The sequence below is a fragment of the Dendropsophus ebraccatus genome, chromosome 2 (genome assembly GCF_027789765.1).
Source record: "Dendropsophus ebraccatus isolate aDenEbr1 chromosome 2, aDenEbr1.pat, whole genome shotgun sequence".
Lineage (NCBI taxonomy): Eukaryota > Metazoa > Chordata > Amphibia > Anura > Hylidae > Dendropsophus > Dendropsophus ebraccatus.
In genome coordinates this window covers 150054051-150076686 of record NC_091455.1, presented here as the reverse complement: position 1 = coordinate 150076686, position 22636 = coordinate 150054051, and the positions used below count along the sequence as shown (strand labels likewise).

General features: G+C 45.5%; 1 protein-coding gene and 1 long non-coding RNA gene across 2 annotated transcripts in view; one reads left to right on the top strand and one right to left on the bottom strand.

Moving 5' to 3' along the window:
• Positions 1-22636, bottom strand: part of COBL (cordon-bleu WH2 repeat protein) — a 342443-nt gene that overhangs the window by 273604 nt on the left and 46203 nt on the right. The gene's annotated exons all lie outside the window — the stretch shown is intronic.
• LOC138784704 (uncharacterized) lies at positions 7578-8625 on the top strand. Its single transcript, XR_011361911.1, has 2 exons — positions 7578-8036; positions 8142-8625. It is a non-coding gene; the product is annotated as an uncharacterized lncRNA (long non-coding RNA).

Here is a 22636-nt window from a genome sequence, read left to right as displayed (position 1 = left end):
GTATGGCAGTGTTATCCAGTCACAGTATGGCGGTATTGGTCAGGTCTGGTATGGGAGTATTATCCAGTCACAGTATGGCGGTATTGGTCAGGTCTGGTATGGGAGTATTATCCAGTCACAGTATGGTGGTATAGGTCAGGTCCAGTGTGGCGGTGTTACACAGCCACAGTATGGCGGTATTGGTCAGGTCTGGTGTGGTGGTGTTATCCAGTCACAGTGTGAGGGGGAGGGGGGACCCCATTGGAAAGTTTGCTATGGGGCCCAGCCATTTCTAGTTACGCCCCTGCCATAAATGTTATTCCCTTTGTGGATTTTTAGTGTTTTTATTGATATTTGTATGTGTTGTGTGTTTTATTGTTTGGAATTAGGGATGGTCCAAACCGAGTTCGGTTCGGGTTCGTACGAACCCGAACTCTCAGTAATGATTCCCGCTGTCTGCCTGCTCCGTGCAGCGGGCGGATCCAGCGGGAGGACCGCCTGGAAAACTGGGATACAGCCATAGCCATAGGCTGTATCCCAGTTTTCCAGGCGGTCCTCCCGCTGTATCCATCCACTCTATGGAGCAGGCAGACAGCGGGAATCTGATGCCGAGAGTTCGGGTTCATACAAACCCGAACCTCGGGGAGTTCGGACCATCCCTATTTGAAATATTAAACTATTGTCTTTATTGTCATTTTTGCTTAATTCTATTTATTGTGGGGTACATTCTATTATGTGTATTTGGCTGCTCTCTTGAGTTATTGTTTACTTTTGATGATACAGAGTGGCACCCCCAAATAGTGCATACATGTTTTTTGACCAGGTTGAGCCCCCCTTCTATATATTTATGTTTATTATTTATTCACACCAAAACCTGGAGTAAATTTTACTTTTGAGCAAACCCTAAACGAATACTGTGAGGGAAATTTATCAAGGACTTTGCACCTAATTTTAGGTGAACTATTGGATTTTTCACTCTTTTTTTGTCTAAGTTCTATTTGTGAACCAGTATTCGACAGGCAAATATTTTTTAGATGCAACTTTTTTTTAAACTGCCCGTTGTGAGTATTTACCCAAAGATTCACATAATACGGGATTTGTGCCCAATTTAGAGAAACCTGCTTTAAAAAAAAAAAAAATAGAAACTTGCCAGCATACGATAATCATGGCAAAAATCTACACCAGCTCCAGAGTTACACCTCTCAGGCATTGGGGTGGTGGTGGTGGTGGGGGGGGGGGAGTAGGTAAGTATAGCATATAGGTACACATTTTAATTGCAGATTCTCTGTGAAAATCCGGCGAGTAAGTCCACAGCTAAACAAGTGTGTGTGCACATGGCTTTTGAGGCTTTTGTTTTTACACACCCTGTTACAACACAGCTTTATCAAAAGTAGCTATGAATGACGATCACAAGTGTGTAACAGTTTCAGAAGGTTATCAGAAGCAAAAATATTGAAGATAAAATTCTAACTACAATGGGAGACTTCCTGTCCTTTAATTCTATTAACATATTTTAGTTTGTCCAAGCTGTGACCATAAAACAAAACAATTCTGACTATGGCTATGTGGCTAAACTGTCAAAGTGCTGAAGATTGCCAACATGCCCTGATAAAAGTCATGTGCTATGGCATTTCATATTTCTTTTCTGACCTCAGCTAACATCTGGCCACATTATGTTTGCACTATGCACCAATGTTGGCATTTTTATTGTGGATTTTTATATATTGTGCATTATCTCAGGTCTACTTAAATACTAATGATGGGTAAGTAGATGCAAAAACTGTACAAATGTTAATTAGGTGAAAACAAAGTATATTTTTAAGACTTCAGCTGCTTGCCTGTACACAAAAAGTCCCAACCTGTTATGCACAGTAGAACTATGTAATCTTTTCCTTCCTTTTAATGTTCAGATACTGTAGTTGCTTACAGCAGGGTTAGTTTGGTGAACATTGGTCCATGTCAGGTTTTTGCTGTACCTGCTTGAGGCTATGTTCACACTATGGCTATGTTCTCGCCGCAGAACTACGGACGAAGTTTTAAGTAGCGGAACATAGCCTTATTTTCAATGGGATCCCGGCCCGAGCGTACACACATCGTATGCGCTCCGGCCAGGATCCCATGCGGCGCCAGAAAAAACTGACATGTCAGTTTTCTGCGGCCGGAATTCAGTGAACTGCATCAAATCTGCAGCCTAATGCGGCCCTTTGCTTTAACCCATTAATGACACATGACATTCATTTTAATTATTAACCATTAACCCTTTAACCCCTTAACGACATCGGGCGTAAGTGTACGCCCCCGCAGCGTGGTACTTAACGCAAACGGGCGTACACTTACGCCCGATGTTTACCGGATCGCTGTGTGTAAACACACGGCGATCCGGTAACGATGTCTGCTGTAATACACAGCAGACCATTGTAGCTTGTCGGCACGGGGGGTGGATTACACCCCCCGTGCTGACGATCGCTGTAATTGGCTGATTTATTCAAATCAGCCAACTACAGCAATTTTCCGGTTCCTGGGTCATCGGTGACCCGGGCTAGGGCTGGGCGATATTGGCTTAAATCAATATTGCGGTTTATCGCATATGTAGCTGCGGTAACGATAATTGGACGATAACTATGACACGCCCCCTTTGTAAGCCACACCCTTTTACAAGCCACACCCACTTGGCCGTGCCAAACTGGGGATAGTTTGTTTCAATAAAGTTAAAAAAAAAGTGCAGTAACTGAATGAGCAGCAACCCAAACTGTGTGCACACTACAGGACGTGTATATACAGGTATAAAGCATACAGCTATGTGCACACTTCAGGACGTGTATATACAGGCAGGGCCGGCGTCAGCACCAGGCATACTCGGGCAAGTGCCGGGGCCCACAGTGCCTCAAGGGGCCCCCCTGCACTTGCCCACCCATTTCTTCCCCTCTCCCTCCCCTCTCACTGCGCTCACACACTGACACACATCGCACTGTGTGCAGGTGGTGAGCGCACACATCATTACCTGAGGCTGTGGGGGGAGGGGGGGATGAGCCGGGCGCAGGGATGAGGGGGGCGCTGATGAGCCACCTAAGTCATTTTGTGGCTCCTCCAGGCCTCAGTCTCTCAGCGTCGGACCAGAGGAGAGGGGGGCGGGGCTCACTGCACGGCAGCCTGTGGAGGCCAAACAGCAGGTCAGGGCCCAGAAGCCTCCTCACAGTGCTGCCTGTGCTGTGCTTCCCTGCCCCCTCCTGTATTCCTGGGTCTCCTGACCCCTCCACAGCAGCCCGGGCAGAGGGAGAAGATGTAACAGGACTGCCAGATACAGAGGTGAGTGTATGTGTGACTGAGTATACATGCATATGTGTGCAAGTCTGTATGCAGGTGTTGTGTGTGTGTAAGTCTGTATGCTAGTGTTGTGTGTGTAAGTCTATGCAGGTGTTGTGTATGAGTATCTGTCTATGTGTGCTGGGAGTAGGAAGGTAGGGTCACCTGTGGCATATCTGCTGCAGTGGATTTATTGCAGATTTTCCCCTTTACTTTCCATGGGGGAGTCACAATATGCAATAAATCCACTGTTGTATTGCTATTTTTTTCTCTCCATTTAGTGTAGGTGATCAGCAGTGTATTATAAATATATATATATATATATATATATATATATATATATATATATATATATATATATACACACACACACACACACACACACACACACACACACACACACACACACACACACTCATACAGGGGGGGATAATAGGTATATAATACACTGCTGTATACCTACACAGAATGAAGAGACATATACTTATTATCCCCCTCCTGTATGAGTGTGTATATATCTCTCCATTCTGTGTAGGTATACAGCAGTGTATTATATACTTATTATCCTCCTGTATGAGTGTGTGTATATATATATATATATATATATATATATATATATATATATATATATACTGTATATCTCCATTCTGTGTAGGTATACAGCAGTGTATTATATACTTATTATCCTCCTGTATGAGTGTATATATCTCTCAATTCTGTGTAGGTATACAGCTGTATTTATATACTTATTATCCCCCTGTATGAGTGTGTACAGTATATGTCTCCATTCTGTGTAGGTATACAGCAGTGTATTATATACTTATTATCCTCCTCCTGTATGAGTGTGTATATAATACACTGCTGTATACCTACACAGAATGGAGATATATATACACACACATACAGGAGGATAAGAAGTATATAATACACAGTTGTATACCTACACAGAATGGGGAGATATATACACACACATACAGGAGGATAATAAGTATATAATACACAGTTGTATACCTACACAGAATGCAGAGATAGAGACCCTCTAAAAGTGATGCCACATGATTTACTATACAAAGGGGCCCGCTGAGGCTCTGTCGCCCAAGGGCCCACCAAAACCTGGAGCCGGCCCTGTATATAGGTATACAGCATACAGCTATGTGCACACTACAGGACGTGTATATACAGGTATACAGCATACAGCTATGTGCACACTACAGGACATGTATATACAGGTATATAGCATACAGCAATGTGCACAATACAGGACGTGTATATACAGGTATATAGCTATGTACTATAGGTACCCAGAGTATATATGATGGGTATATAGTATATACAGGTGACAGTACAGGGACGTACAGTATATATGATGGGTATATAGTATGTTATGTATAGGTGACAGACAGTACAAAGGCACTGTTATGGGGACATTATGAGCGGCACATTATAGGGGGCTGCAGATGGCGCTGCACTGACATGCTGTGAAGATATCTATCTCCTATCTCTCTCTCCTCTACTATATGTGGGGGCGGGCAGCGGTGTATGGGTACACAGTGGGGGCGGGCAGGGGTGTATGGGTACACAGAGGGGGCGGGCAGGGGTCTATGGGTACACAGTGGGGGCGGGCAGGGGTCTATGGGTACACAGTGGGGGCGGGCAGGGGTCTATGGGTACACAGTATACAGGGGGGCGGACAGGGGTCTATGGGTATGGGAGCTGTAGTTCCCTCAGTAACAGTACAGGACTGTAACATAGGAGGAATAATGGGCTCCAGCAGGCAGGAGACCACACACAGCAATAACTTCTCCTGCCTGCTGAGGCCCATTATTCCTCCTATGTTAACGTCCTGTACTGTTACTGAGGGAACTACAGGACAGCCGCCCCCATGTGCTGCTCCTCCACCTTCAGCTCTGACATGGCCTCTTCCCTGCACACACAGGACAAAGTGTGCAGCGCTCGCTCGCCGGTCGGGAGTTGGGGGACCGGTACCAGTCCCGTCCAAGTGCCCTTCTCCCCTGGCCAGCGAGCGCTGCAAGTTAATGTTCTGCGTGTGCAGGGACGCCGGGCGGGCGCTCTGACTGGATGGGTGCGGGGAGAGGGCTGTGCACTCGGGCATTCTCACCTGGGCCCTGCTGCTCCTCCACCTCCCGCTCAGATTCCGGCATCCCTGCATATAACGTGCAGCGATCTCGCCGGGCCGCGAGTTTGTGTGCAGGAGCTCTCTGGGAGATAAAAATAAAAAATTACCGCAGATACCGTCCTGGCTAGGTTGAGGTCGGTTAACCGACGCCAGTGACGGTATCTGTATTTTTACGGTATACCGCCCAGCCCTGTATAGTTAGCAATGTCCGTGCAGCCCTTGCTGTATATAGTAAATAATAAACTGTATACATTACCTCTCATGCTCCCTGGTATCTTCCTGGCTTCTCACCAGCCACCGGTACAAGTTCAGAGCCGGTCTCTGAAGCCTCAGGCTGCTCAGCCAATCACCGGCTGCGGCGGTACTGTTCCGGCCAGCAGCCTATCACTTCAGAGACTGGCTCTGAACTTGTACCGGCGGCTGCGGGGAAGCATGGAGAAGCGAAGAGAACACAGAGGAGCGTGGAGAGGTAACATACAGAGTTTATTATTTTCTGTACAGATTCATTAGCCGTCGGTCGCGCATCACTGTTACATGTAGCGATGCGCATCCGGCAGCTGATGATTTTAGGGCAGCATCGGAAGGCATGACCAGCCAATCATTGTCTTTATTACATGGAGCAATGATCTGCTGAATCGGCAGATCCGTGTAACTTTAGAGGCATACCCGACATGTTAAGACTAAATAACCACAGCTAACCAGTAACCAAGTTGTAGATCATAAAGGTATATAAGCGCTCTCTGCTGCCACCTCTGTCCATGACAGGAACTGTCCAGAGCAGCAGCAAATACTCTCCTGCCCTCCAGACTAGAAAAAATACAACACTTCCTGCAGGAAATACAGCAGCTGGTAAGTACTGGAGGACTTGACTTTTTTTTTTTTTTTTTTTTTTTTTTAATAGAAGTAAATTACCTCTTATTATCTCTGGCACCAGTTGATTTGAAATAAAAAAAATATTTTGGGTGAACATCCCCTTTTATATCAACAGACCAGCGAGGGAATGCAGATGCCGTGGACCTTTTTTTTAACCAGCACCCAGTTCCCAGTGTATACACTATGGCTGTGATTCTATGCAATCTAATGTAATGCCGCAGGGGCAATAAACTACTGCTGTTTTTGCAAACTGCAAAAACGGACGTTGGTTAAAAGGGGGTTATCCAGAGCTACAAAAACATGGACACTTTTCCCCCCAACTGTTGTCTCCAGTTCAGGTGCGGTTTGCAATTAAGCTCCATTTATCTCAATAGAACGGAGTTTCAAAAGCCCACCCATTATGGAGACAACAGTAGGGGGAAAGTGGCCATGTTTTTGTAGCGCTGGATAACCTCTTTAATGAAAAAATACCCTGTGTGAACGTGGCCTCAGAGCAGGAAGCAGAGTAATGACGGGTTTAGGTGTAACTGTCATGTCACACAACTGTACAGAAAGCAAATAGTATAAGTGATAGGAAACTGACTGGTTTTGGGAGGCAAAAAAGTCTCTTTCTGTCCTCATAAAGCTGCCCCCCCCTCCATAGGTTATAAATGACAGTTACACTATTTTATAGCTTCCATATAAATTATGATGGGGAGGTTGTGAGACGCCTGACAGCGGCATCTACCATCCAGAACATAGGAGCCATCTAACAGATATATTGGGAGCTCATTCATGATGGAGCCGTCAGGTTGTACAACACTCAGCATCTACCATAAAGCATCATGTCAGCCTGGGAGGGGGTGTATTCCTGATTATCACCATAAATAAAGCCCCTCTATAGACCCCGTCCTGCACTTCCAGGCAGAGAAAACACTGGTTATTACTTTTATTTACTAATGGGACTAAAAGTGGAGCAGAGAACAAATCCTGTAATCTTATAATGTAGAAGTTCAGTGCAGGTACATATAGGGGGAGATTTATCAAACATGGTGTAAAGTGAAACTGGCTCAGTTGCCCCTAGCAACCAATCAGATTACAGGTTTCATTGCTCACAGACTATGGAAAATGAAAGGTGGAATCTGATTGGTTGCTAGGGGCAACCGAGCCAGTTTCACTTTACACCATGTCTGATAAATCTCCCCCATAGTATTCATCTCGGAGTGCTCTGGCCACACCCACTGCTTGTGATGTCATCATGACATGAGGATGATGTCACAATAGAACCTGATTGTGGCAATAAAACCAAGCTGCACCCTGACAGCAGTGTTAGTCCAGGCTAACTTTTGTTGGAGTTGGAGTGTTGGAGAGTCTCTCAGGATGACAATCAGGAAGAGAAAGGTTTCGACTGTGGCCCAGCCACCAAACCCTGCCCCACCACCCCGCCCCGCCCCATCCTACCCTGCCCCACCACCCCGCCCCGCCCCATCCTACCCTGCCCCACCACCACGCCTCGCCCCATCCTACCCTGCCCCACCAGCAAGACCGGCTCGCATGCTCAAGAGGGCATACAAGAGTATCTGCGAGCCCATGGAGGTTGGCGGACGCCAATTTCCCGATGATGTGGAGATGGTGGATGTATCAAAGAAGAAGAGGAGGAAGATTTCCACATCTCGCCTGCCGGCGGTGGAGGACATGGAGGTGGACTGAAGGCTGCAGATTGAGGATCTGCCTACATGCAACATCTATTGGGACTCATCTAGAGGTAAGAGCCTGACAGTGACAACCCTCTCATCTCTGACTGTTCTACAACTGTGAAAAGACAAAATGTTCATTTTCTCACTCATTTATTTCTCTTATTTCTTTGCAGTTTCCCAATAACCTCTATAACATCTGAGGCTCCTGAAGACTCCAACAGAGAGGAGACCATCTATAATATCTGAGGCTCCTGAAGACTCCAGAGAGGAGACCATCTATAATATCCGAGGCTCCTGAAGACTCCAACAGAGAGGAGACCATCTATAATATCTGAGGCTGCTGAAGACTCCAACAGAGAGAAGACCATCTATAATATCCGAGGCTCCTGAAGACTCCAACAGAGAGGAGACCATCTATTAGATCTGAGGCTCCTGAAGACTCCAACAGAGAGGAGACCATCTATTAGATCTGAGGCTGCTGAAGACTCACCCAGAGAGGAGACCATCTATAACACAGGTGTCAAACTGCTGAGACTCTCATGAAGACTCATCCAGAGAGAAGACCCCAGTTTAGCAGACCATCAGTAGCCGACCACTCATCCTCACAAAACTTTTGCAATTTATTCAATTATTAATAAATATATATTTTTATACCAAGTTTTCTTTTTTTAAACTTTGTTTCTTCTACAGGTCTTATATAGTTTTTTTTCTGTAAAAAAAAGGCTAGGGCTTTTTTTTTGGAGATAGGTGTTATTGTCCACACAGTATGCCCCTACACTGTAGCCCACTCTATACGGCAGATAGCCGCCATACTGTACGTACCACTGCTGCTAGGTTTCTATAATAAAGGGTTCTCTGTAGTTTGGTCCCCATAGGGTGGGTGTGTGTGTATGTATGTGTGTGTGTGTAATATATATATATATATATATATATATATATATATATATTACACACACACACATATATATATATTTTTTTTATTTAGTGTGTCGGGAGGCTGCTACTGCACAACTGCAACTCCCAGCATATCTTCTTGTGCACTACAACTCTTAGCATACTTCCTTGTGCACAAGGAGGTATTCTGGGAGTTGTAGTGCACAAGGAGGTATGCTGAGAGTTGTAGTGTACAAGGAGGTACAGGGGAATTAAAAATTGTAGAAAAAAAAAAGTGTTCAACCTCTTAAGGACGCATGACGTACGTCATGCGCCCGTAAGAGGTGTTCAGAGCGGGGTCGCCGCCTCGGTCCCGGGTGCCGATTGTAGCCCGTGCCCGCGGGTATTAGCGAGCACGGTCTGATCACCGTGCCCGCTAATACAGTAATCAGATGCAGCTGTCAAAGATGACAGCTGCATCCGATTACCGAAAGCAGAGCTTCCCTGGTGTCTAGTGGCGGAGATCGCTCCGCCGGGACGATGTCCGGAGAAGCGATCTCCGTTACTGGTGACAGCCGGGGTCTCCGCCAAAATGGCGCTGATCCCGGCTCGGCACTCGGATGCTTTCGGCTGCAGCAGCCGAAAGCATCCGAGTGCCGATCTCATTGATCTTTGCTGTATAACTATACAGCAAAGATCTCAATGAGAGATCAGTGTGCATATACTAGAAGTCCCCTAGGGGGAATAACCCTAACCCCAGGGGGGGGGGCTTCTAGTATAAGTGTAAAAAAAAAAAAAAAAAAGTGTTATTAGTAAAAAGCCCCCTCCCCTAATAAAAGTCTGAATCACCCCCCTTTTCTCAGGTTTTAAATAAAAGTAAATAAATAAACATGTTTGGTATTGCCGCATGCGTAATCGACCGAACTATTAATTAATCACATTCCTGATCTCGCACGGTAAACTGCATAAGCGCAAAAAAATCCCAAAGTGCTAAATTGCTCATTTTTGGTCGCATTAAATCCAGAAAAAATTTAATTAAAGTGATCAAAAAGTCGTATATGCGCAATCAAGGTACCGATAGAAAGAACACATCATGGCGCAAAAAATGACACCTGACACAGCCCCATAGACCAAAGGATAAAAGCATTATATACCTGGGAATGGAGCGATTTTAAGGAACATATATTTGTTAACAATGGTTTGAATTTTTTACAAGCCATCAGATAAAATATAAGTTATACATGTTGTATATCGTTTTAATCTTGAGGACTTGAGGAACATGTACAACAAGTCAGTTTTACCCCAGGGCAAAAAAATCCTAAATTAAAAAAATTAGTTTTTTTGTTCAATTTCACCACACATATAATTTTTTTCTGGTTTCGTAGTATACTTTATGCAAAAATTCTGCCTATCATTGCAAAGTACAATTAGTGATACAAAAAATAAGGGCTCATGTGGGCCTTTTAAACACAAGGAGGAAAAAACAAAAACGCAAAAACAAAAATTGGCTCCGTCCTTAAGAGGTTAAAAATTAACAAATTCTAATAATCCCCGCCTTTTCCTTTTGTTCAAAAAGCATAAAAGTAAAAAATAAATAAACATTTGGCATTATTGCATGTGTAACTGTGCAAACTATAAAACGTAACAAAAAAAAAAAGTGTTAAAAAAAAAAAGTCACAAATAAAAATGTGGTATATGGGGGCCTCCGGTCCTGTGCTCCTCCTGACCCGGCGACTCCTTTCCCCTAATGTAGGGAAAAGGAGTCACTGGGCCAGGAGAAAGACTGTGTGCGGCTGCCTGGGGTGTCCCATCCTATCCCCGGGCAGCACGCGCATCAGAGAACTTTCTGTGCGCCTGTGGCCGTGACTTCCGGAACAGGGAGCACGCGTTAGAGACACTCCCTCTGCCGGAAGTCCCAGCCCGGCGCACAAGAAGTTCTCTGATGCGCTGCTCGGGCATAGGACGGGACACCCCAGGCAGCCGTGCATCATTCGGGGGCCAGACGGAGCCTGCGGGTGGAGAGAGGCTGGACGGGAGTTGTGTTTTTTAAAAAATCTGCTTTGCACAGAGGGGAGAGGGGGGGCCATCTATAAGGGGACAATATAGGGCGAGAGTGGGCCTATAGGGGGAGAGGGGAACAACATAGGGGGATATATAAGGGGACAACACAGAGAGGCCATCTATAAAGGGAACAATACAGGGGGGGGGGAAGGCAATACAGGGGGAGCCATCCATAAGAGGGACAACATAACGGGGTCATCTATAAGGGGGACTACACAGAGGAGGGGGCTCTATATGATGCACATGGGGCCATCTATATGGAAGACTAAATAAGGAGCCACCTATAAGGTGGCTACATAGATGGGGGGGCATATATCATAGGGGATACACAAAGCGGGACCATCTATAAGGAAGCTACATAGAGGGCGGGGGCATATACTATAAGGGGGTCACATAGAGTCAGCCTACCCACTAACTGAGGGTGTACAGATGTGCAGTTTGTAGAGAAAGGAGGAGGATGGTGACAGCCTAATATGTTTGCCTGGCAGATTCTGTGGATCGTGGCTCGGAGAAGTTCTCATAATGACCCAGGACAGATGGAGAAGAAAATGAAAAGGGAAAAACTCTGATCAGAGAAGACGTCCCCTGTGAGTCACCTGATGTAAATGCACTGTAATGTATATGGAGTACAGAGCCTGTGTGGAGCTGTGTCCACCTCTATATGGTGACTGTATAAGGGGATATTGGTCTATTTAAAGTGGATTTTATTGAGTAGCAGCAGCGACATTAGTCCGTTTGCGGTGGCATTAGTCCGTATGTGGTGGTATTAGTCAGTATGTGGTGGTATTGTTAAAAGGGGTACTCTGGCCCTGGGGTATTTTTAAGCTATAGCCGTGGAGGGGGTGGTTATTGACGGCGGAAGTCACTTACCTCCCCGGTTCCAGTGCCGGTGCCCGGATTGCTTCCTGGTCTGAGGTGCGGCATGAGACGTGACGTCTTAAGGCAGCTCGGCCTTTAAGCGGGACTCCGCTATGGCCGCTGAATGGCTGAGATGCCTTGAGATGCCACGTCCCGTCTCATCCCGCAGCTCACACCAGGAAGCGGCCGCAGGGCGGCGCGATCCGGGCACCGACGCTGGAATGGGGGAGGTAAGTGACATCCGCTGTCCATAACCACCCCCTCCCCGGCCATAGCTTAAAAATACCCCGGGCCACAGTGCCCCTTTAAACTCAGCACAGTGTTCAGGGCCGAAAACAGTCAACTCTGTACACTGTGTAGTGGTGACGAACTGTAACTGCAGCACCGCTACACAGTACAGAGACAGAACCTTCTGACCCCAATTACTGTATTATTATTAGGGCAGGGCGATAATGGCCTAAATGAATATCGCGATTTATCGTACATGTAGCCGCGGTTACGATAAATTGAACGATAATTATGACACGCCCCTTTTAAAAGCCACACCCCTTTTGAAAACCCCATTTTCCGATGGTAATACAAACGTGGATTTATTCCATATAACTAAGCAAACTTCACAAGTAGTACACAACGTTTTAGCGTCTCCTACACCATTTTCAAGTGCCACTTGAAAATGGCGTAGGAGACGGCGAAACATCGTATATTACTTGTAAAGTTTTCTGCACATTGTTATATGTAATAAATTTACGTTTGTATTACCATCAGAGTGTATCTATATCATCTATCTCCTATCTATCTATCTCCTATCTACGTATATCATCTATCTATCTCCTATGTATCTATATCATCTATCTATCTATCTCCTATCTGTCTATACATACACACACACATATGTGTGTGTGTGTGTGTGTGTGTGTGTGTGTGTGCGCGCGCGTGTATGTATGTATAGACAGATAGATAGGAGATAGAGAGAGGAGATAGATAGATAGATGATATAGATACATGATAGATAGATAGATAGATAGATACATGATATAGATACATGATATCATAGATATCTATGTATGTATAGACAGATAGATAGGAGATAGAGAGAGGAGATAGATAGATAGATGATATAGATAGATAGATAGATAGATAGATAGATAGATAGATAGATAGATAGATAGATGATAGATAGACAGGAGATAGATAGATAGGAGATAGATAGATAGATAGGAGATAGATAGATAGGAGATAGATAGATAGATAGATAGATAGATAGATAGATAGGAGATAGATAGATAGATAGATAGGAGATAGATAGATAGATAGATAGATAGATAGATAGATAGATAGGAGATAGATAGATAGATAGATAGATAGATAGGAGATAGATAGATAGATAGATAGATAGATGATATAGATACATGATAGATAGATAGATTATATAGATACATGATAGATAGATAGATAGATAGGAGATAGATGATAGATAGATAGACAGGAGATAGATAGATAGGAGATAGATAGATAGGAGATAGATAGATAGATAGATAGATAGATAGATAGATAGATAGGAGATAGATAGATAGGAGATAGATAGATAGGAGATAGATAGATAGATAGATAGATAGATAGATAGATAAATAGATAGGAGATAGATAGGAGATAGATAGATAGATAGATAGGAGATAGATAGATAGATAGGAGATAGATATTCTATCTATCTATATCATATCATCTATCTATCTTCTATCTATCCATCCATCCCCAGTCACTCAGTGGCTGCAGGGGTCAGGTATCGGTCGGCACCTCCTTGCTCCCCCGGGCACCGCTCTCTCTCTCCCGCACAGGAATCCTCGGTCCCTGTCACGCAGTGTTGCTGTAGCACATATATCTGTGTCCCGGACTGAGTGTCACACATGGCAGCTTCCAGCACTGACAAAACATAACGGGGCTCCGAGAATTCCTGTGCGGGACAGAGTGCGGTGGTCAGTGGAGCATGGAGGTGCCGACCGATACCTGACCCCAACTGTATGTGCGGGAGGGGGGGGGGCAGGGCTCACCGTGCAGCTTCCAGAGAAGCTAGAAGTGAGCCCCCGGCAGCAGCAGCACAAAGCACTCACTGGAGGGGGCCCTGCCGTCTGTGTGCAGCCTGTCACATCTCCAGTCTTCCTCTTCAGCCCCCCGCAGCAGGATCTTCCATACTTTCCCATGCAGCAGTATATGTGAGTCCTGGCTGGGATCAGGAGTGAATCGGATCATCAGCTTTCCAGCCTTCACCTCTCCACGCGGGACCCCTCTCTCTCCCTGCACCAGAGCACGCGGCCGCCGGGTGGGGGGGGAAATACCGCAGATACCGTCCTGGCAGAGTTGAGGTCGGTTAACCGACGCCAGTGACGCCCCGGAAATCAATGGTGATTGGTGCTGTCCGAGACAGCACCAATCACCATTACTGTGTATACTGGAGGGGGCCATGGTGCCACCCCCCAGATCGCCGCTATTGGCCGGCCAGCCCCGGCCGGCCAATGGCGGCGATCACAGTAAAAATAAATATTATTACTTTTCTCTGCACCCCTCAGCTAGTTAGCTAAGAGGTGCAGAGAAAGTGTGTGTGGTGTGTGAGCACCATACTCACCGGATCCCGGCGCTGGAGAGAAGATCTGCGGTCCCGCGGCGTCCCACGTCGTTCTCCGTCGTCTTCCCTTGGCTCTGCTTGGCTCCCGTCGTTTTTCTTCAGAGATCTTCGTCCAGGTACTTGTACTGCCCTCTAGCGGCTGACTAGTGTAGTGTAGTGTAGTTTCCTTTGCGCCCTTCCGCCGCTGAGTGCTGATCAGCATCGCACTAAAGTGCGCCGCTGATCAGCAACTCCTCTTTTTTGGCGTAGGGAGTTTTTTCCCCCTTCCCCCCCCTTTTTTTTTCTATCCTACCGCCACTGTCTGCTGATAAGTACCGCACATAAGTGCGGCATTAATCAGCAACTCCTTTTTTGGCGTAGGTTTACCCCCCCCCCCTTACTGTGAAAAACACGTATAAAACACTACATTACACTACACTACCCCACATTACACATTACACTACTTGAAATAAAGTTTTACACTACACCACTACACTACATCACATTTACATACCCCCATACACCAATCCCCGAATAATGTCCCAGAGAGTGTTTTCGGTGGAGGAGGCATACGCGCTTATTGCCTCCGACACCGAAACGGCCAGTGAGGATGAATGGGGGGATCCTTCTTTCCTCCATTCATCCTCATCCTCATTATCATCATCATCCAGTGATGATGACTTTCCACCACGTCACATTGTTCCCTATTTGTGCCCGTCACCAGTGGGGTCCATATGCTCACTACACCCCTTGTTAGATTCCTTGAGGGGTGTAGTTTCCAGAATGGGGTCACTTGTGGGGGTTTACCACTATCCTGGTAGCATAGGGTCTCTGCAAATGCAACATGGCCCTTGAAATCCATTTCAGCCAAATCCAGCATCCAAAAGCCAAATGGCGCTCCTTCCCTTTAGAGGCCCGTCTTGCGGCCGCATTACGCTTTATGTCCACATGTGGGGTATTTCCGTACTCGGGACAAACTGCTCTACACGTTTTGTGTTTTTCTTTTCTTTTAAACCCTTGTGAAAATGAAAAATTCACGGCTAGGCCAATGTTTAAGTGTAAAAATTTTTATTTTTACACAACATCATTGATCTAGTCTTGACATTTCTCATTTGCACAAGGGGTTAAAAAAGAAGAAACAGAACAAAACATGTAGAGAAATTTCCCCCGAATACGGAAATACCCCACATGTGGACTTAAGGCGCTATGTGGCCGCAAGACAAGCCTCCAATGGGAAGGAGCGCCATTTTGCTTTTTGGGGCTGGATTTGGGTAGAATGGATTTCAAGGGCCATGTTGCATTTAAAAACTCCCTGTGTTACCAAAGCAGTGAACCCCCCCCACAAGTGACCCCATTATGAAAACTACACCCCTCAGGGAATGTAACAAGGGGTGTAGTGAGCATATGGACCCCACTGGTGACGGGCACAAATGTGGAACAATGTGGCGTGAAAATGAAATATTACATTTTTTTACACTATAATGTTGGTTTAGCCTTGAATTTTTCATTTTCACAAGGGGTTAAAAGAGAAAAAAACACACAAAATGTGTAGAGCAATTTCCCCCGAGTCCGTAAATACCCCACATGTGGACATAAAGCGCCATGTGGGTGCAGGGCAAGCCTCTGAAGGGAAGGAGCGCCATTTGGATTTTGGAAGTTGGATTTCACTGGAATGAATTTCATGGGCCATGTCGCATTTACAGAGCCCTTGTGCTGCCAAAACACTGGACCCCCCCCCCCCCCCACAAGTGACCCCATTCTGGAAACTACACCCCTCAAGGAACCTAACAAGGGGTGCAGTGAGGATATGGACCCCTTGATAACAGGCACATTTGTGCCGTGAACGTGAAAAAATGAATTTTTTTACTTTCACGTCACATTGTTCCACATTTGTGCCCGTCACCAGTGGGGTCCATATGCTTACTGAACCCCTTGTTACTTGAGGGGTGTAGTTTCCAGAATGGGGTCCCTTGTGGGGGGGTTTCCAGTGTTTTGGCAGCATGAGGGCTCTGTAAATGCGACATGACCCTTGAAATCCATTCCAGTGAAATCCAGCTTCCAAAAGCCAATTGGAGCTCCTTCCCTTTGCACCCGCTTGGCACTTTATGTCCACATGTGGGGTATTTCTGTACTTGGGAGAAACTGCGCGACACGTTTTTTGTGTCTTTTTTCCTTGTATCCCTTTGTGAAAATGAAAAATTGAAGGCTAGAACAACGTTTCAGTGTAAAAAAAAATTTTTTCTTTTTTCACGCCACATTGTTCTGAAAATCTGTGAAACACCTGTGGGGTCCAGATGCTCACCGCACCTCTTGTTACATTCCTTGAGAGGTGTAGTTTCCAGAATGAGGTCCCTTGTGGGGGGTTTCCAGTATTTTGGCACCCCATAGCCTCTGCCAACCTGAAGTGGTACAGTCAAAAATGACCAAATATATTGGAGCCATTGAAATTCACTAGGCACTCCTTTGTATCGGAGTGCAATAGGGTCACATATGGGGTATTTCTATAAACTGCAGAAACGGTGCAATCAGTATTGGGGTGCAGTTCTCTGGTAATGGGTTTATAATTATGAAAAATATTGAATTACAATAAAATCTCGGCACAGAAAATTTCAAATTTCTTACACACTTAGCTTTTATTTCTGTGACTTCCCTAAAGGGTTAAAAAACTTTCTGGATGTGCTTTTGCAGAGTTTGGGAGGTGCAGTTTCTGAAATGGGGTGCTTTGTGGGGCTTTCTAACATACAGTCCCCTCAAATACACTTTAAACCCGAACAGGTCCCTAAAAATATCTGATTTTGAAATTTTGCAAAAAATTTGGAAAATTGCTGCTAATGTTTTAAGCTTTCTATTGTCTAAAAAATATTAAAGATAGTTTAATAAATGCTGCCAACATAAAGTAGACATGTTGCTAATGCTATTTAATATATAATTTATGTGGCATAACCATTTTCTGTATAAGCAGAAGAGTTTCAAAGTTGGAAAAATGCATTTTTTCACAATTTTTCACGTTATTTTGGTTTTTTTCATAAAGATTCGTTATGAGTATCAACTCCAATTTACCAGAAATGTGAAGTAAAATGTGTCACGAGAAAACAATCTCAGAATTAGCCGGATAGGTAAAAGCATGCCGAAGTTATTAATGACTAAAGTGACACAGGTCATATTCATAAAATTTGTCTCTGTCCTTAAGGCCATTTCAGGCTCTGTCCTTAAGGGGTTTTTAAAGTACAATTATTATCACAAAAAAGGGCTCATGTGAGTCATGTGTAGGTGAAAAAAATTCAAGCTATATGGCCCTTTAAACAAGAGGAGTTAAAAACAAAAGAAAAAAAAAAAGTTGGCCCAGTCCTTAACCCCTTAAGGACAGAGCCTGAAATGGCCTTAAGGACAGAGACAAATTTTATGAATATGACCAGTGTCACTTTATTCATTAATAACTTCGGGATGCTTTAACCTATCCGGCTGATTCTGAGATTGTTTTCTCGTGACATATTGTACTTTACATTTCTGGTAAATTGGAGTCGATACTCATAACGAATCTTTATGAAAAAACCCCAAATAATGTGAAAAAATGTGAAAAACTGCATTTTTCCAACTTTGAAACTTTTTTGCGTATACAGAAAATGCCACATAAATTATATATTAAATAGCATTAGCAACATGTCTACTTTATGTTGGTGGCATTTATTAAACGATCTTTCACTTTTTTTAGACAATAGGAAGTTTAAAACATTAGCAGCAAATTTCCAAATTTTCAGTAAAATTTCAAAATCAGATATTTTTAGGGACCTGTTCAGGTTTAAAGTGTATTTGAGGGGCCTGTATGTTAGAAAGCCCCACAAAGCACCCCATTTCAGAAACTGCACCCCCCACACTCTGCAAAAGCATATCCAGAAAGTGTTTTAACCCTTTAGGGAAGTCACAGAAATAAAAGCTAAGTGTGTAAGAAATTTGAAAATTTTAATTTTCTGTGCAGAGATTTTATTGTAATCCAATATTTTTCATAATTATAAACCTATTACCAGAGAAATGCACCCCAATAATTATTGCCCCGTTTCTGCAGTTTATAGAAATACCCCATATGTGGCCCTATTGCGCTATTTGACGCAACCACAAGCCTCAGATACAAAGGAGCGCCTAGTGAATTTCAACGCCTCCGTTATATTTGGTCATTTCTGACTGTACCACTTCAGGTTGGCAGAGGCTCTGGGGTGCCAAAACCTAAAAAACACCCCTAAAAGGACACCATTTAGAAAACTACACCCCTCAAGGAATGTAACAAGGGGTGCGGTGAGCATTTGGACCCCACAGGTGCTTCACAGATTTTCCGAACAATATGGCGTGAAAAAAGAAAAATTTATTTTTTACACTAAAACGTTGTTCTAGCCTTCAATTTTTCATTTTCTTAAAGGGATAAGAGGAAAAAAAAAGACACAAAACGTGTAGCGCAGTTTCTCCTGAGTACAGAATTACCCCACATGTGGACATAAAGTGCCAAGCGGGCGCAGGATGAGCCTCCAAAGGGAAGGAGCGCCAATTGGCTTTTGGAAGCTGAATTTCACTGGAATGGATTTCAAGGGCCATGTCGCATTTACAGAGCCCTCGTGCTGCCAAGACACTGGAAACCCCCCACAAGTGACCCCATTCTGGAAATCTAACAAGGGGTGCAGTGAGCATATGGACCCCACTGGTGACGGGCACAAATGTGGAACAATGTGACGTAAAAGTAAAAAATTTCATTTTTTCACTTTCATGGCACAAATGTCAAGGGGTCCATATCCTCGGTGCACCCCTTGTTAGATTCCCTGAGGGGTGTAGTTTCCAGAATGGGGTCACTTGTGGGGGGTTTCCAGTGTTTTGGCAGCACGAGGGCTCTGTAAATGCGACATGGCGTTCATCATCCATTCTAGCCAAATCCAACCTCCAACCTCCAAAATCCAAATGGCGCTCCTTCACTTCGGAGGCTTGCCCTACGCCCACATGGCGCTTTATGTCCACATGTGGGGTATTTTCGGACTCGGGGGAAATTGCTCTACACATTTTGTTTTTTTCCCCCTCTTTTAACCCCTTGTGAAAATGATAAATTCAAAGCTAAACCAACATTATAGTGTAAAAAATTTAATATTTCATTTTCACGCCACATTGTTCCACATTTGTGCCCGTCACCAGTGGGGTCCATATGCTCACTACACCCCTTGTTACATTCCTTGAGGGGTGTAGTTTCCATAATGGGGTCACTTGTGGGGGGTTTCAACTGTCTTGGCAACACAGAGGCCTTTTGAATGCAACATGGCCCCTCGAAATCCATTCCATCCAAATCCAGCCTTCAAAAACCAAATGGCGCTCCTTCCCTTCGGAGGCTTACCCTGCACCCGCACGGCGCTTTATGTCCACATGTAGGGTATTTCCGTACTCAGGGGAAATTGCGCTACACATTTAGTGTTTTTTTTTATCTTTTAGCCCCTTGTGAAAATGAAAAAATCATGAAAAGATTAATGATTTAGAGTAAAAATTTTACAAAAATTACACTAAATGTTGGTCTAGCCTTGATTTTTTCCATTTCCACAAGGGGTTAAAAAAGAAAATGAACACAAAACGTGTAGGGTAGTTTCCCCTGAGTACGCAAATACCCCACATGTGGGCATAATGTGCCATATGGGCACAGGGCACGCCACCAAAGGGACAGAGCGCCATTTAGAGGCTGGAATGCAGGATGGAGGCCATGTCGCAATTACAAAGCTCCTGTGCTGCCAGGACAGTAGAAACCCCCCACAAGTGACCCCATTCTGGAAACTACACCCCATAAGGAATCTAACAAGGGGTGCAGTGAGGATATGGATCCCACTGGTGACAGGCACTTACGTAGAACATGTGCCAAGAAAATAAAAAATACCATTTTTTCCATTTTCACGTGGCCGTCACCAGGGGGCCATATCCCCGCTGCCCCCCTTGTTAGATTCCTTATCGGGTGTAGTTTCCAGAATGAGGTCACTTGTGGGGGGTTTCTACTGTCCTGGCAGCACAGAGGCCTTTTAATTGCATCATGGCATGTCTCTAATAGGAATGGCGGCCATACCTACTTAGCTGGGGAAAAGGGACAATTCTACTTTATTTGGGGGTATTAGGCCAATTATTGGTTTATAAGGTTGAAGATGACAGGTGTCCATCAAATTCAACCTGTGTTGATCCAGAGAAAGGCAAAAACCCCTTGTCAGGCAGACGACAGTAGCCTCATCACAGGGGAAAAATTCCTTCCCGACTCCATAATGGCGATCAGAATAATCCCTGGACTAACGTGACCCCTGAAATAGGAATAAGGGACAGAATTTAGATAATGTAGAACTCCGATGACGTGTGGTGCGCCTTGAAGCGATCCAGTATGCAGAGGCCGGGGTGATCAGGACAGATGTCACACTGGTAAATGGTGTCCTTCCTGATCCCCCTGTTACGCCACACTCTGCACTTCTTCTGGGGTCTCCCTTTCTCCAGTGTGGGGGACGTCACCTGGAAAATGTTGTCCTGGTGCGATACGGGGTCCTTCATATCCAGAAGCGCTGGGTCCGCTCCATGGCTGCTAAATATTAGGGCGCTATTACTACTTCTGATATTTTCTTATCATGCCGCAAGCTACAGGGCAGCGAAGGACCGGAAGAGGGGGGTGCTGGTATAAAAGTTATCCCCGTACAGGTGGTAACCTTTATCCAGCAGTGGGAAGATCAGTTCCCGGACGATCTTCCCACTTGTTCCGAGGATGGGGGGGGAGGGGGCATCTGGGGGCTGCATTCGGGTGTCCCTTCCTACATACACTCTAAGGGTACGTGCACACTGCGGAATCGCGACAGATAACCCTTCGTGCATTCCGCAGTTGGCACCCGCCGGCTGACTGATGCAGGCGCACGTCTCCACACGTGTCATAGACTCCATTCTATGCACGGGCGGATTCCGCTCTCCGCCCAACGTATTCATTCTTTGGATGGACGACGGAATCCGCCCGTGCATAGAATGGAGTCTATGACACGAATAGAGACATGCGCCCATAACAGTCCGCCGGCGGGTGCCAGCTGCGGAATGCACGAAGGGTTATCCTTCGCCATTCCACAGTGTGCACGTACCCTAAATCTGTAAGTGTACCCAGAGGTACGCTCACAAAGTTTGTAGAATTTCACACCATACCGTCATCTCTTATTGGGACGGTACTGGCGGAAAAGACGTGTCTGGGGGGCAGCGTACGCTACGCTACCCCCCAGACATGTCACTGGATGATGAGGATGATGAGGATGATGAGGATGAATGGAGGAAAGAAGGATCCCCCCCATTCATCCTCACTGGCTGTTTCGGTGTCGGAGGCAATAATAACGTATCCCTCTGATGCCGAAAACACCCTGGGGGTCATCTTTATACGGGGATTGGCATATGGGGTATGTAGTGGTGTAGTGTCAAACTTTATTCAATGTAGTGTGGTGTAATGTAGTGTTTTTTACGTGTTTTTTTACAGTAAGTATAAAAAAAAACAACCTACGCCAACAAAGGAGTTGCTGATAAATGCCGGCGGCACTTATCAGCAGACCGTGGCAGTAGAATATAGAAAAAAAACACCCTACGCCAAAAAGGAGGAGTTGCTGATTAGCAGCGTTTCGTGCGATGCTGATCAACACTCAGCGGCGATAGGGTGCGGAAAATCCCTGTATTACACATATCAGCCGCTAGAGGGCAGCAGAGCGCAAAATCCGGAAAATCACGAGGCTGGAGCCGAAAATAGCCGAAAGAAGCCGATGGGGACCGCCGGAAAGACCCGAAGACGCGCCGGAAAGACGGAGGACGCCGCGAACCCGGAAGACGCCGATCAGGACCCCGGGACAGGTGAGTAATGTACAAATACCTGCTCTGGACCCCTCAGCTACCTAGCTGAGGGGTCCAGGGCAGGTATTTATTATTTTGCTGGACTCTGATCGCCGTGCCACCGGCTAGATCACCGTGAACGGCCGGCCGTTCACGGCGGTCGGGCCGGTGGCACAGTGACCACCATTACTTTTTATAGTAATGGCGGTCGGTGCCGTCCTCGGACAGCACCGACCGCCATTTTATTCTGGGTCATCGATGACCCGGAAAGGTTCCGATCGCCGATATTGGCTGATCTGAATTGATCAGCCTATAGCGGCGATCGTAAGCACGGAGGGTGTTAACCACCCCCCGTGCCGAGAAGCTATGATGGCCTGCTATGATTTATAGCAGGCCATCTTCCCCGATCGCTGTGTGCGAACACGCAGCGATCGGGGA